General features: G+C 36.6%; 1 pseudogene; it reads left to right on the forward strand.

The window, feature by feature from the left end:
- The first annotated feature begins 708 nt into the window (after positions 1-708).
- On the forward strand, positions 709-11,298 carry LOC136283490 (ephrin type-A receptor 7-like; annotated as a pseudogene).
- Positions 11,299-11,374: the final 76 nt, after the last annotated feature.

Below are 11,374 nucleotides of genomic sequence, written 5' to 3' on the forward strand. Positions count from 1 at the left end.
ACATCTGCTGCTTAACTGATGTGATGTCGCTATTTAAAAGCAAATGAAAAATGATCTCATTTTAAAGTACTCGAGTTACATTCAGAGTACAAATCTATCAAAATTATAGCCTCTACAGTGAATTAAAACTTTTAAACGTTACAAGATCATTCGGCTTCGTTACCCAGGTGAGAAATTTTTGCGGAGGAGTTAAAAGGTGCCGACACTTTTGTCCTGGCGGCACCTCCAAACTAATATATCAAAAAATATCACGAGTACTAGGAAAGATCACGGAGGAGGTCATAATCAAGAAGGTAAGTTTTATTTTATTCTTTTGCTGTCCGTTCGACTTGGGAAATCGAGCGAAGTTAATGAGTTAGCCGTGACTTTTGCGAGCGAGCTTTTTGTTTAAAAAAAAGCTCTCCTCATTAAAGTAAAAAATAATGTGGTCATCTTTCACGGCTTACCTCAACGTTTTCTTTAATCAAACTGCCATAACTTCCAACTCCGTCTGAAACTAACTAATCCTTGTAAAACTATACAAATGTCAATTTTTTTTGTCATAGAAATACGGAAGAGGGAAGAGTCATCTGAAGGATGAAAAGGAGACCCGTGCTTATCTTAAATCAGTTAACCAAAGAGCACATGTCAACGGATTGTGACGCAACAGCAGTGAAGAGGAAGTGGGTTAGATTTCAAGGTCCCCCAGATACCGAAGTCAAGTGCTGAATGGCTTCTTTAAAAAGTAAGTAATGCTCGAATTCGAGAACAAGAGAGATACGAAATCGAAACACCTGGGTCGTGAAAACTAACGATCAAAATAACAATAGGCGGTTTAGAACAAGCAACTAACCAACAATTCCGTGAAGGAAAAAACATTTTAATGCCAAATTCGATTTAATTGTTTTCTTTCTGTAGGCTTGATAAGAGTGGTCAAAGAGCAGAAAGCTCTGTCAACAAGAGGTGGCAGCGAACCAATTCAAAAGTAGGGGGAGGAGACCGATAAGGAGCCACCATATGGTCCGCCCAAGTGGGCTCTCAATGACGAGTGAAAGGCCTGTCTAGAGCAAGGAGAAGAGGAGGAGGCACAGAGATATATTAAATATTTAATGCACTTAGCTATAGAGAAAGGTCATGAAAAATATTGAAAAGGAACCGATTTTATGTGTATCTTTTTTTTAAAAAAAATGAATTGTTATTTAGTAATCATGGCCTCGATTCTAAAATGACATTTTGGAATTGAATGGGAAGTTATTTATATGACTGATGCATGAAATGACCCAAACCTTGAGGAAGATTTGTCGTGCATTCCAACTAATAGTGCTTTCGATTAAACTGTTCATGTTTCAACGAATTAACCACAGTTTTCTGTATCGTCAACGGAGACAACGATTTTAGACAACTGAAGGTGAATAGGAAGACTCGGGGACGCTCAAGAAGAAGATGAACATGAGGAAGGTAGCTTAAGAGAGGAGATGGAGTAGCTCACAGACAATCGTTAGAAATTGCGTTCAAGTTTGGTTTTTTTGTTTTTGGTTAATCTTATCATTATTTGAAAGAGTTGGGAAATTAAGCTCGGTATAATTTTAAGACTAGATTGTTCTATTACCAAGCAGCGTTATGTATAGCAATGATATTGACTCGGCATGTTGTAATTCTGACTGAGGTTTTATTTCTGTTTTTCCTGTGTTTCTTTGCCGAAGTTCCCAGTGAGAACCGTATGCATGGTGCCGTTGAATACAAATAAAATAGTTTCACTCATGAGAACTTGTTCCTTTTCGTCATTTAGAGTCTAAGTATGCAGTATACTTAATATGTCATTTACAAATTTGAAAATTTTGAGTTAATTACCAGTCATTTCAAGCATTTCACCTTCAGTTGGGGCCAAATTGGTAAAAATTGAGAAAAATTTCCAAAGTAAATTTATTTGGGCCACTTCAGAGTTTGGAGTGGTCTAAAAGGTACCTGTCCGACCCGTTTTTGCTTATACAGTCCAAAACAACCCTCGAGGAGCCAAATTGGCCTTCAAGACGTTAGGACCAACTTGGTGTTTGAGGTCAATTTGGATCTCTTCATTTTACAGTGTAAAATGTGACTGAGAGGCTGTGTCATCTTCCGATTACTAATTAATAAGTTGAATGAACCTAAAAGTCATTAAAGAAAGCCGGTGCGATTTGTACTCAGTTCATCAAAGCTTGAGTGAGAAATCTTATTGTAACACAGGCAAAGTTAGTGATTGCATCATTCGGTTTCAATTGGATAAAAGTTGTTCTTAAATAAAGCATACAGACTTTAATGATCTAATTACATTCCTAACCTTTTCCTTTCAACATATGGTAAGCTTTTACATTATTTTCCTTTGTAGCTCAAGGTGCAGTGAAATGGACATGGATTACTGCTTCGTTACCATTGTTGGTATGAAGGTATGAAATGTATTGCTGTAATACTACAGTTTTAGCAGAGATTTGCGAACAGTTTTATTATTTCGCACTAGTCCTCCGCGAAAATAGAAAAACACGGGAATAAACTTTGGTATTAAGAATTGATATTCACCTGCATGACAATACATGACAGCCGGTTTTCAAATAACTGCGTTTTATGAAATTAGTTGTCGAAATGTTATTTTGAGAAGAATATATCCTAGCTTTAGATCAAACAGAGAAGTCGAATCGAAAGTATCCGTATGATAATAAATGCGGCAGTGGGTTGTCGGTTATTCAAATTAATAAACTGACTTGAACGATGGACTCGCACGCATGAACACAGCAGCTTCTGAAGAAGGAAAGCGTACTGGTCCTTATTTGGCTCTTAATAATATACATGGAAAAATTACTCAGTTCTGATTGGTTAAGATAAATGCAGTTTTCAGGTAATTCAGTGCAGAAGAGGGTTAACTCAGTACAAAGAAAGTAACAAATCAGACATTCTGATTGGTCAATAATCAAAGAAACTCACAGATAGCCAATCAAATGCGAGCCTTGGATGTCGCAACAAAATTTGCGAGCGAAACAATGGCTGGCGTTTTAAGTAGGTTTTCTCTCGCTACCGCAGCTGAAAAACAGCTCAAATAACAAAAACCCTGTGAAAAGCACTTCTTTTTGGTTAAAGAATAAAGGGGTAAGTTCCTAAAGAAACTGTGGTGCTGCGTCGGTCGGAGCGTATAGCAGGTAATTTAGTGTTAACAACTGAGTTGAAAACGTAAATTAGCCACCGTAAAGGGTAAAAAAGCTGACGTTTCGAGCGTTAGCCCCTCGTCAGAGCGATTGGAGGAATTGTGGGTTGTGTGTGGGTGTGGGTGGGAATATGGTGACGAGAAAACAGGAATAAATTAGTTGAATGAAAAGCGCTCGTTGATTCCGTGGGGATTAAGGGTGCCGATTTGGAAGATAAATTTTTGTTCTAGTGTTTTACGGCTTTCCGAACTGCCTAGATGTAAGGAAAGGCCGCAAACTGACATATGCTGTTTAGAATGATTAGGAAGATTAAAGTGTCTAGCGACTGGTTTAGATGAGCTCTAGTCATTTCTTTCCACGTCGCGAAGGCGTGAGGTGCAACGTTTTTTATATAAAGCACCTAAAAATAAATACAGTGCAGATGTAAAACAAATCAACCTGTTTCCTTTAAAGTTGTTTTACAGAAGAGGTCGACAGAGGAAAAAATGTGGGAGGATTGGACATTAAGTCGAGCAGTTTGGTCTAGTGGGGTAAGATCCTTGTGTGGAATAATTTTCCAAATTGCATTTCCAGATAGTTTTTCTCTTCGACACAAAAGCTAAGTATATTTGGTAAATTAGTCATGCAAAGAATTGGGGAATTTGGGTTTTTCACAGGGTGACTAAATATCTCTCAAGGAGTTATGTATTTCCACTTACTATTTTCACACAGTTGGAAACTCATAATACTTAGCATGTGTGACAAGTTTGAGCCAAATCAGTGATTTGAGTATTATCATCGTTGCCTGCCCGGATTTCTGGTCGTTATCCTCTAATTAATAAGATGAGGAATAGGAATTCTCCTCAAAGATGATTAAAAACAGCTCTCTTAATTCCCCGTCTTTCCATAAAATACAGCTTGTTCAGTGGCTTTAATATCAAGCCTGTATGCGGTTTGTGTTACAGTAGAGTGCAAATTGTAAGGCCTTTCCCGACAGCTTTCCTGACACTTAAAGCTGACCGACCAGAAAAAACGTTTACTTGAAATTTTGTTCTTCTATCCTTGTTTTTGATCAGTGGGACAAAACATTAGATTCTTCTGGGAACCCACTGTACTCTAGTTGTGATGTCGTTGGTCAACAACCAAACACCTGGCTCATAAGTAATCTTTTCATCACGGTCCCAAGCAAAGGAAAAAAGTTGAAGTTAGCGTTGTATACAGGACCAGGAACTGTACAGTACTTGGCGGAGAAAATTTCGGTAGAGAATATTTCGACTTTCACGTGCATCAGTCTATGACCTCATCGACACCTGGTCCTTTAAAAAACAATGCCACTAATGAAAAGATTGCTGAAATAATTTCACCGATCCTTGGTATTAGTGCCAGAGTTGCAAAAAATGTTGGTGTTGAAGTGAAAGGAAACTATATCATACTGGCTTTTCATAACGAGGGTTCGTGTAGCATCATTTACTCTATCAGTGTCAGTTATTATTTCTGTCTACAATTTACTCTTGGTACTGGTTTGGTTTCCTTACCACTATTTACAGCGCCAGTAGACATGTCTGAGCCAGTTGTTACAAATGCCGTCTACAATCAAGGTAACATTACTATGCACTGTCAGAGCGATGGTCTTTGGACTTACGGGAAGATGCGTATGCAGGCAGGACACGGAAAATAGAGGAAGAGAATGCAAAGATATATAACCTAAACTTTCTCGATAAAAAGCAAAAAGAACAAGGTTTTTGCCTTTTGACTTTCGCAGAAATTCTAGAGTGCATGGATATGGATAAAATATAAATTCAGCCAGGCCTGGAAGCGGAACCTTAAATGTTCCTTGCTTTGCAAGTGTAATCAAAGACGTTATACTCGATGGACAATTTCAATATTAGATAATTCAATTTTATTTCACATGGAGAAAATAGTTTTTTTTAATTTAACATTTGCTGGGGTCAACTTCAATAACCTTACTCGTTTTTCGCTGAGGTTAAGGGCTTTATTACTAAATTTTATCTTGTTTCCTTCTTAAGTTTGCCAAAAAGAAAAATACAATGATCAGAATGACTTTAATTACACAGGTAAGGACGCAGATGTTATAAAATATTGTAAGCCTGGTTTTAATATATTATTCTGTTGAAGAATGCGATGCATAGAACATTATTTCTCCTTTCCACTAATACTTAATGGGCAAGTGCAAAACAGAAATTAAACAGTTCACCATTGTAAACTCCACAATATTCTGCCTATATTCTTGCATTGCCGCTTACTAAGGTAGTTTTCCAGCATATGAATTAGAAAAAATATACAGTTTCGTATTACTAACTGAGGAAAAAAATTAATTGTCTGCTTGAGGGTTTTTGATCCCATCATCACCTAATAAGTAAATGTGTTTTTAGTCATACCATCAGCACCCGAAAATGTCCAAGTGCTCTTCGTTAACCAAAGCGTAATGGAGTTAAAATGGCAGCTTCCAGCAATGACTGGTGTTCAGACCCAGGTTTTTTATGACGTCGACTGCCATCGATCATGCGAAGGAGAACACGGCAAGTGTGTACCTAAAGCTCACAGGAGTAGCGTCGTTTTCATACCAAGGAAAGACGGCTTGAATATTACTCACGTTATTGTTAAAAACTTATTCCCATTGTAAACTACACCATGAAAATCTACGCTAAGAACCGAGTGAGCGAGTTGGCGAAAAGGAGACATGGAATTGAGGCAAATCTCGGGGAGATAACTGTAAGGACTAACGGATCATATCAGTCAGTCTCTGGACTAAATAAGATATCACTTAAATTCCTGTTTATCTGCTTATCTTTCGTACACTGTGCACATGTAGCGTCAGATAGAGCCACAAGTCGCAGCGATGCTTTTCGAATACTCTTGGCAAAAATTATGGGAAATCAATATGAATCTAAAAAGGGTTCCGAGAGGGCTGTTACCATTGTTTTGAATTTCCTGAGATGTCTCAGTTCGCAATTAAAATTTCTCACAGATTTAGATAAAACAAAACAATTATATTTGATGCTATTTGTGAAAAGAAAAATTTGGACAAATCACGTTCAAACACTTTAATAAAAAGCCAATTTTGAGTTCGTGTGAAATTGATGTTCACACGTCAAATGAGTTTAAACATGCCGTTTTGACTGTTAGTCTGCCCACTGTTAGTCTTCCCATTTTTACGTAATGTGGTTAACACGATATCCAAAACAACAGTAAGCCACTTTCATAACTGCGACATGAATAGCTTTGATACTTACGATTTCTTCCTAGCCTCTTCGCCATAAGACCCGCCGCGAAACATAGTTTGCAGATGCTGTATCAATGCAGAGACCTCTGATATGAGAGTTAATTGATTTATTGATTGATGTCAGGAGCCCATCACGGGCTCCTTGCAAACTTCATGGCGGCTTATTTATCTCTGTTGCAAAAACTAGTTCCAGGTAAACCGGAAGTGTTTTTTGAGCAACCAAAAAAGGCTGTCGCTGTCTCTTGGACTCTAAATGAAAAGAACGGCTATGTTAAGGAGTACCGCGTGACCTATATAAGAGAGGATAATTCGTCGGATACCCAGACCCTTGCCATTAAGAAAATGGAGATACAGTTTCATTTAAAGGCGGGAAAAAGTTATGAATTGCAGGTATAGAGAAATGATACATAATTAATTCGAGTTAAAGACGGTAGTTCTATAAATTAAGGTTAAGCTCAGTTTGCATAAATCTTTATTTCAGGATTGAAATGGTTGGCAGGGGGTTTATCATCAATATTAACATATAAAATCAAAAAGTGAATTTGTTTAAAGCAACTTAAAACACAGTATCAAATACTTAATATTAAACGTTTTGTTATATATTGGTGAAATATAGCTGCAAAACAAACAAAATAAAAGCGTCTCTGTTTAGCTCCGGTCGAAGATGATGGAAACATGTTATAAAGGAAGGAAATAAGCAAATAGTTGACGAGGAACGAGTGATGAGTGTTGAGCTAATTTTCTCTAAAAATAAAAGGTAGTTTCTGTAGATTCTCTCAAATCTGCCCTTTCTAAAATTTGCACTATGATTCAAACATGCAATTTCACCCAAACGAGAAAAACAGCAAATTCTATATTCACAGTCTAGAAGCCATACGTTTTGAAATTTTCGCTTAAAAAATCAACCAAGTAGTAATTTGGTTATTGCTTACGTTTACTGGGTAGATTCTACAGTTCAAACCTATCTAGAGGTCATCTACGCATTGGCGGCTTTACTGATACTTTGCATTATGTGTTTCACCTGTTACATCGTTCGGAAACGGTGAGTCAGTCAAGAAGAAGGTATAGAACATAGAAGACTTTAAGGAATTTCATCTCTGGAAAATGAGTTAAGATAACGTACAACCCCGCAAAAACGTACTAGGACTGTACATGAACTTGGCAAAACACAATAAAGTCAAAAAAATCACAGAAAGAGCCATAGCGATGACGGTTGTAGGCGTTTAAACATTTAAACGAATAAATGTAGATATGTAGATTCGTTTTTAACTTGAAGTCAAGTCCATGGCATATTGTTTTTCTATTTGACTGTCTTTCTAAAATAATGCAAAGATAGAGTAATTCTACTTTGGAAAACAGATAGTTTCAAAGGCGAAGAAATGACAGGAAAAAGGCAGCAGAATCCAACACTAGGGTCTATAATGATATGTCCAATCTTACCTTACTATTAACCTTTTTTTATTAATATCGGCAAGTTTATACTATATCATTAAACCAACTGAAAAATGCAAACAAATGAAGAGGGCAAGCAAGCGTACATACTGTATTATAATATTATTCGATTTTGCAAAACTGAACAAAGTTAAATCAGTGAATTGTATCCACTAGGCACACACTGACTCCACTTAACACATGGTAATGTGTAGTAAATGATAATTTTGATGATTTGGGCAATTTCCGTGTTGTCGCCCTTTTTGCCTAGGTTGAGCAAAGATAACAAAAGCAAGCGGTTGCGAACAGTTGCTTCTCGGTATGTGGGTTTCGCATTTAATGCACGCGATACTGATGTCAAACAGTGCAACGTCATTACGTATGATTTCTCCACTAAAAGAAGTCATGGATAATATATCCATTTTTACAATTGAGGATTTTCCGTAGAAATTGCAGTCAGTTCTCTACTTGAGTACCAAAATGTGTAAGGTTCAAACTTAAACGTGAACAGATAACCACAGTAAGAGCACTTGGAAGTGGCAACTTTGGTCAAGTTATGAATGATGATTTTAGACATATGAAATTCATATATTTGCACTGCGGTGAAGAGATGATATTAAGACCAGCTCCCAGTTGGCTTGTTAAATGGTAAGTTGGGGACAACAAAGTATGTAATATTTCAGACTTTGGTTTGGCACGTGGTTTGGAGGGAGATCTTTACACAAGAAAGACTCAGGTGGGTTGTAAATAAAATCTCTCATTAATTAAGTGATATAGTACGCTCAGTACTAAGATAAAGAACCTGCAGTTCAAATTTCTCCACAGACGTATAGCAACGAATTCCTCTCTATCTGAAATAGGAATTTCGGATACTGCTCTCTGTTATTTGTGCAAAACAGACAAGGAAACATTAATCCATCTTTTTTGGGAATGCTCGGAAACGAAAACCTTTTGGGGAAGGGTTCATCTTTTTTCGTTTCAATTTATTTGATACCAGCCTCACACGTTTTGGATATCTATGAATGTTTAGGTTTTTTAGAGGAGAGAAAGATGATATTTTAGTAAGCCATTGTTTGCTCCTCGCAAGGTATTATATTTATTGCTGTAAATTTAAGAACATATCTCCATCTATCAGAGAATATGCGCAACAGCTGAAATATAATTTAGAAATTGAAAAACAAATATCTATCGTGACTGCTTCACAGAGTAAATTTCAACAGAAGTGAGAAAAAATGCTTCATGCACTATAATTGCTATATATATATATATAGTTTGCGGGTGGGCTCCAAATGTGAGCCTGCTCGCAGGCTATATCTTATTCTCCTCATGCTGATCTTAAGCCTCTGAAAATCAATTTTTAAAAACGTTGTACTTTTGGGTGTTCTCTTTTCAAGCTCTTACTCTTATCAATCTCACCCACAATTTAGCCTTTTTGTTTTTCGTAACTGTTAATTTTTTGTGAATAAGTTTCTCTTTTTGTGTGTTTGTGTAAATGATGTGCCTCTAAATATGTGTGCATTATCACATTGTACCTAGCGTAAGAAGAACAATGTAAGAAGCATAAATATCAATTATATCTTAAGTGTACTGTAAGTAAGTAGTGTAACGCAATGTACGTAGAGAGTTCCGTGAAAGGAACCTTAATGTAGTTAATGTAAGTATCATGTTGTAAAAAAAAATAACAATAAAATAAAAAAAAGGTGAGTCGCAAATAAAATCCCTCGTTAAATAAGTAACATAGATCGCTTTTACTGGTCTATTCGTTGGTTTTCTCACTTAAACGTGTTGATGTTCTAAGGTTTCGAAAGATATCGTTGTATTAAACATTGTTTCACTTCTGATATCAATTTTTATTTCCATTTATATATTTTTGCCATTCCCCAATGTCAAGGCTCGTCTTTCTATCAAGTGGATGCCTGCAGAATCTCTATTCTATGTAACACCGACTACTATTAGTGACGTGTAAGTTTTTTTCCATGTTCTGTTTTTCAAAACCGTCAAGCCTGGGGATTTCAGCTGTTCCTTTGCCTCTTTGGAATTTGAAAAATTTTTTCGAGAATTAGTTGAAGAGCAGAGGTTTCTAAATTTTCTTTTAGCTTCACTCATTTCATTTTTCCTAAAATTCTTGATGACTTACTCGTATTAGAAGAGACTCACAAGCGTTATCAAAGTTTAGCAAATCCTTTTTTAAGCCGATCAGCATCCATTTAAAATGTGTGTGCGATAAAGAATATTATGAGGACAAAACTTTTCATACCCAAATTAAGAAGAGTCCAAGGATTAAGACTAGGAATATATTTTCATATTACACAGATGGTCATACGGCATCGTGATGTGGGAGGTGTTTTCCATTGGTATGTAGATTATTGTGGAGGACTCATCGCAGTCTACCGGACAAAAGGAGACGCTTTGATCATAACTTATATTTCTTATTGTTTTCAAGATTGCGTTTACTGACTTCGATGATGAAAAGCCCTGTTGGTCCTATATGGAATTTCATAAAAAGAAACCCTTCCAAGAACTGCGTATTAAGTATTAAAACGTTCAAAGTCAGGAAAAATTTGAACGAGGGCAAAAGTCCTAAGATTTTCTCCTTCTGACCCCTGCCCCTCCACCTTTCTAGGGAGAAACGCTATTCCAAATCCTTTTCAACCTGATAAAGCGGATTGTCAATAAAAACAGAAGCGTAGGAATGCCCGGACTTTACGAAAAGAGCCCGTCATGTCTACCTTTCTTCTGGGAAACATGCAGGATCTTAAAAAATCGTCGTGCTTTTTATCACATATATGTTATAATCTCAGGCGAATCACCTTATCCTGGGAAAAAGTCTAAAAATGTTGTTGACTTACTGCAGACAGGATACCGCATACCCAGGCCAGCACATATCTCACAAGAGCTGTAAGTGTAGTCACGAACTGAAACATATTAAAATTAATCATGACGGCAATAGCAAACATCAAAAATTAAAATTTTGCCGCCTGCCATCAGGGATATGTTCATCAAAGGTAAAACATTTGCATATATAGGAAATATTAACTTTTTATCTCTTGATCTCTAGGTATTGACGTCGAAAAGTGAGAAAGAATAGTATTGATGATTTCACGTTTATTTTAGTCCAATTTATAATATGTCTACGGCTTCTTAATTTGCAATTAGTTCAATAAGAATTCCGACTGAAAAAGTTACGTGTAGTACACTTCTTACGATTGAGATAGTGTTCTAAATTTTCTAAAGGAACCGAGTAAATTATCCGTTTCATTTGCTCCCTGTTCCCCTTCAAACCACTATAAAAATTTTCGATATCAGGAATAAACAATTTACTGACTAGACGTTAGTTGTCTCTATTCCAGGTATTCGATTATGACGGAATGTTGGGAAGAGGAGCCCTCAAAGAGAGCAACATTCTAGTGGCTGTGCTCTGCAATAAAACGACTTCTGGAGGATCAAAGGGTTTATGATTTGTATCGCTGTCATCTCGTTTCGTGCTTCTAGACTTCAGCACTACCCATTTTTCTTCATAATTTTGTAAAGTATAATTTGGAATTGAAATCGTCGCCTTTTTTTCCCT

This window comes from Pocillopora verrucosa, chromosome 9 (genome assembly GCF_036669915.1).
Source record: "Pocillopora verrucosa isolate sample1 chromosome 9, ASM3666991v2, whole genome shotgun sequence".
Classification (NCBI taxonomy): domain Eukaryota; kingdom Metazoa; phylum Cnidaria; class Anthozoa; order Scleractinia; family Pocilloporidae; genus Pocillopora; species Pocillopora verrucosa.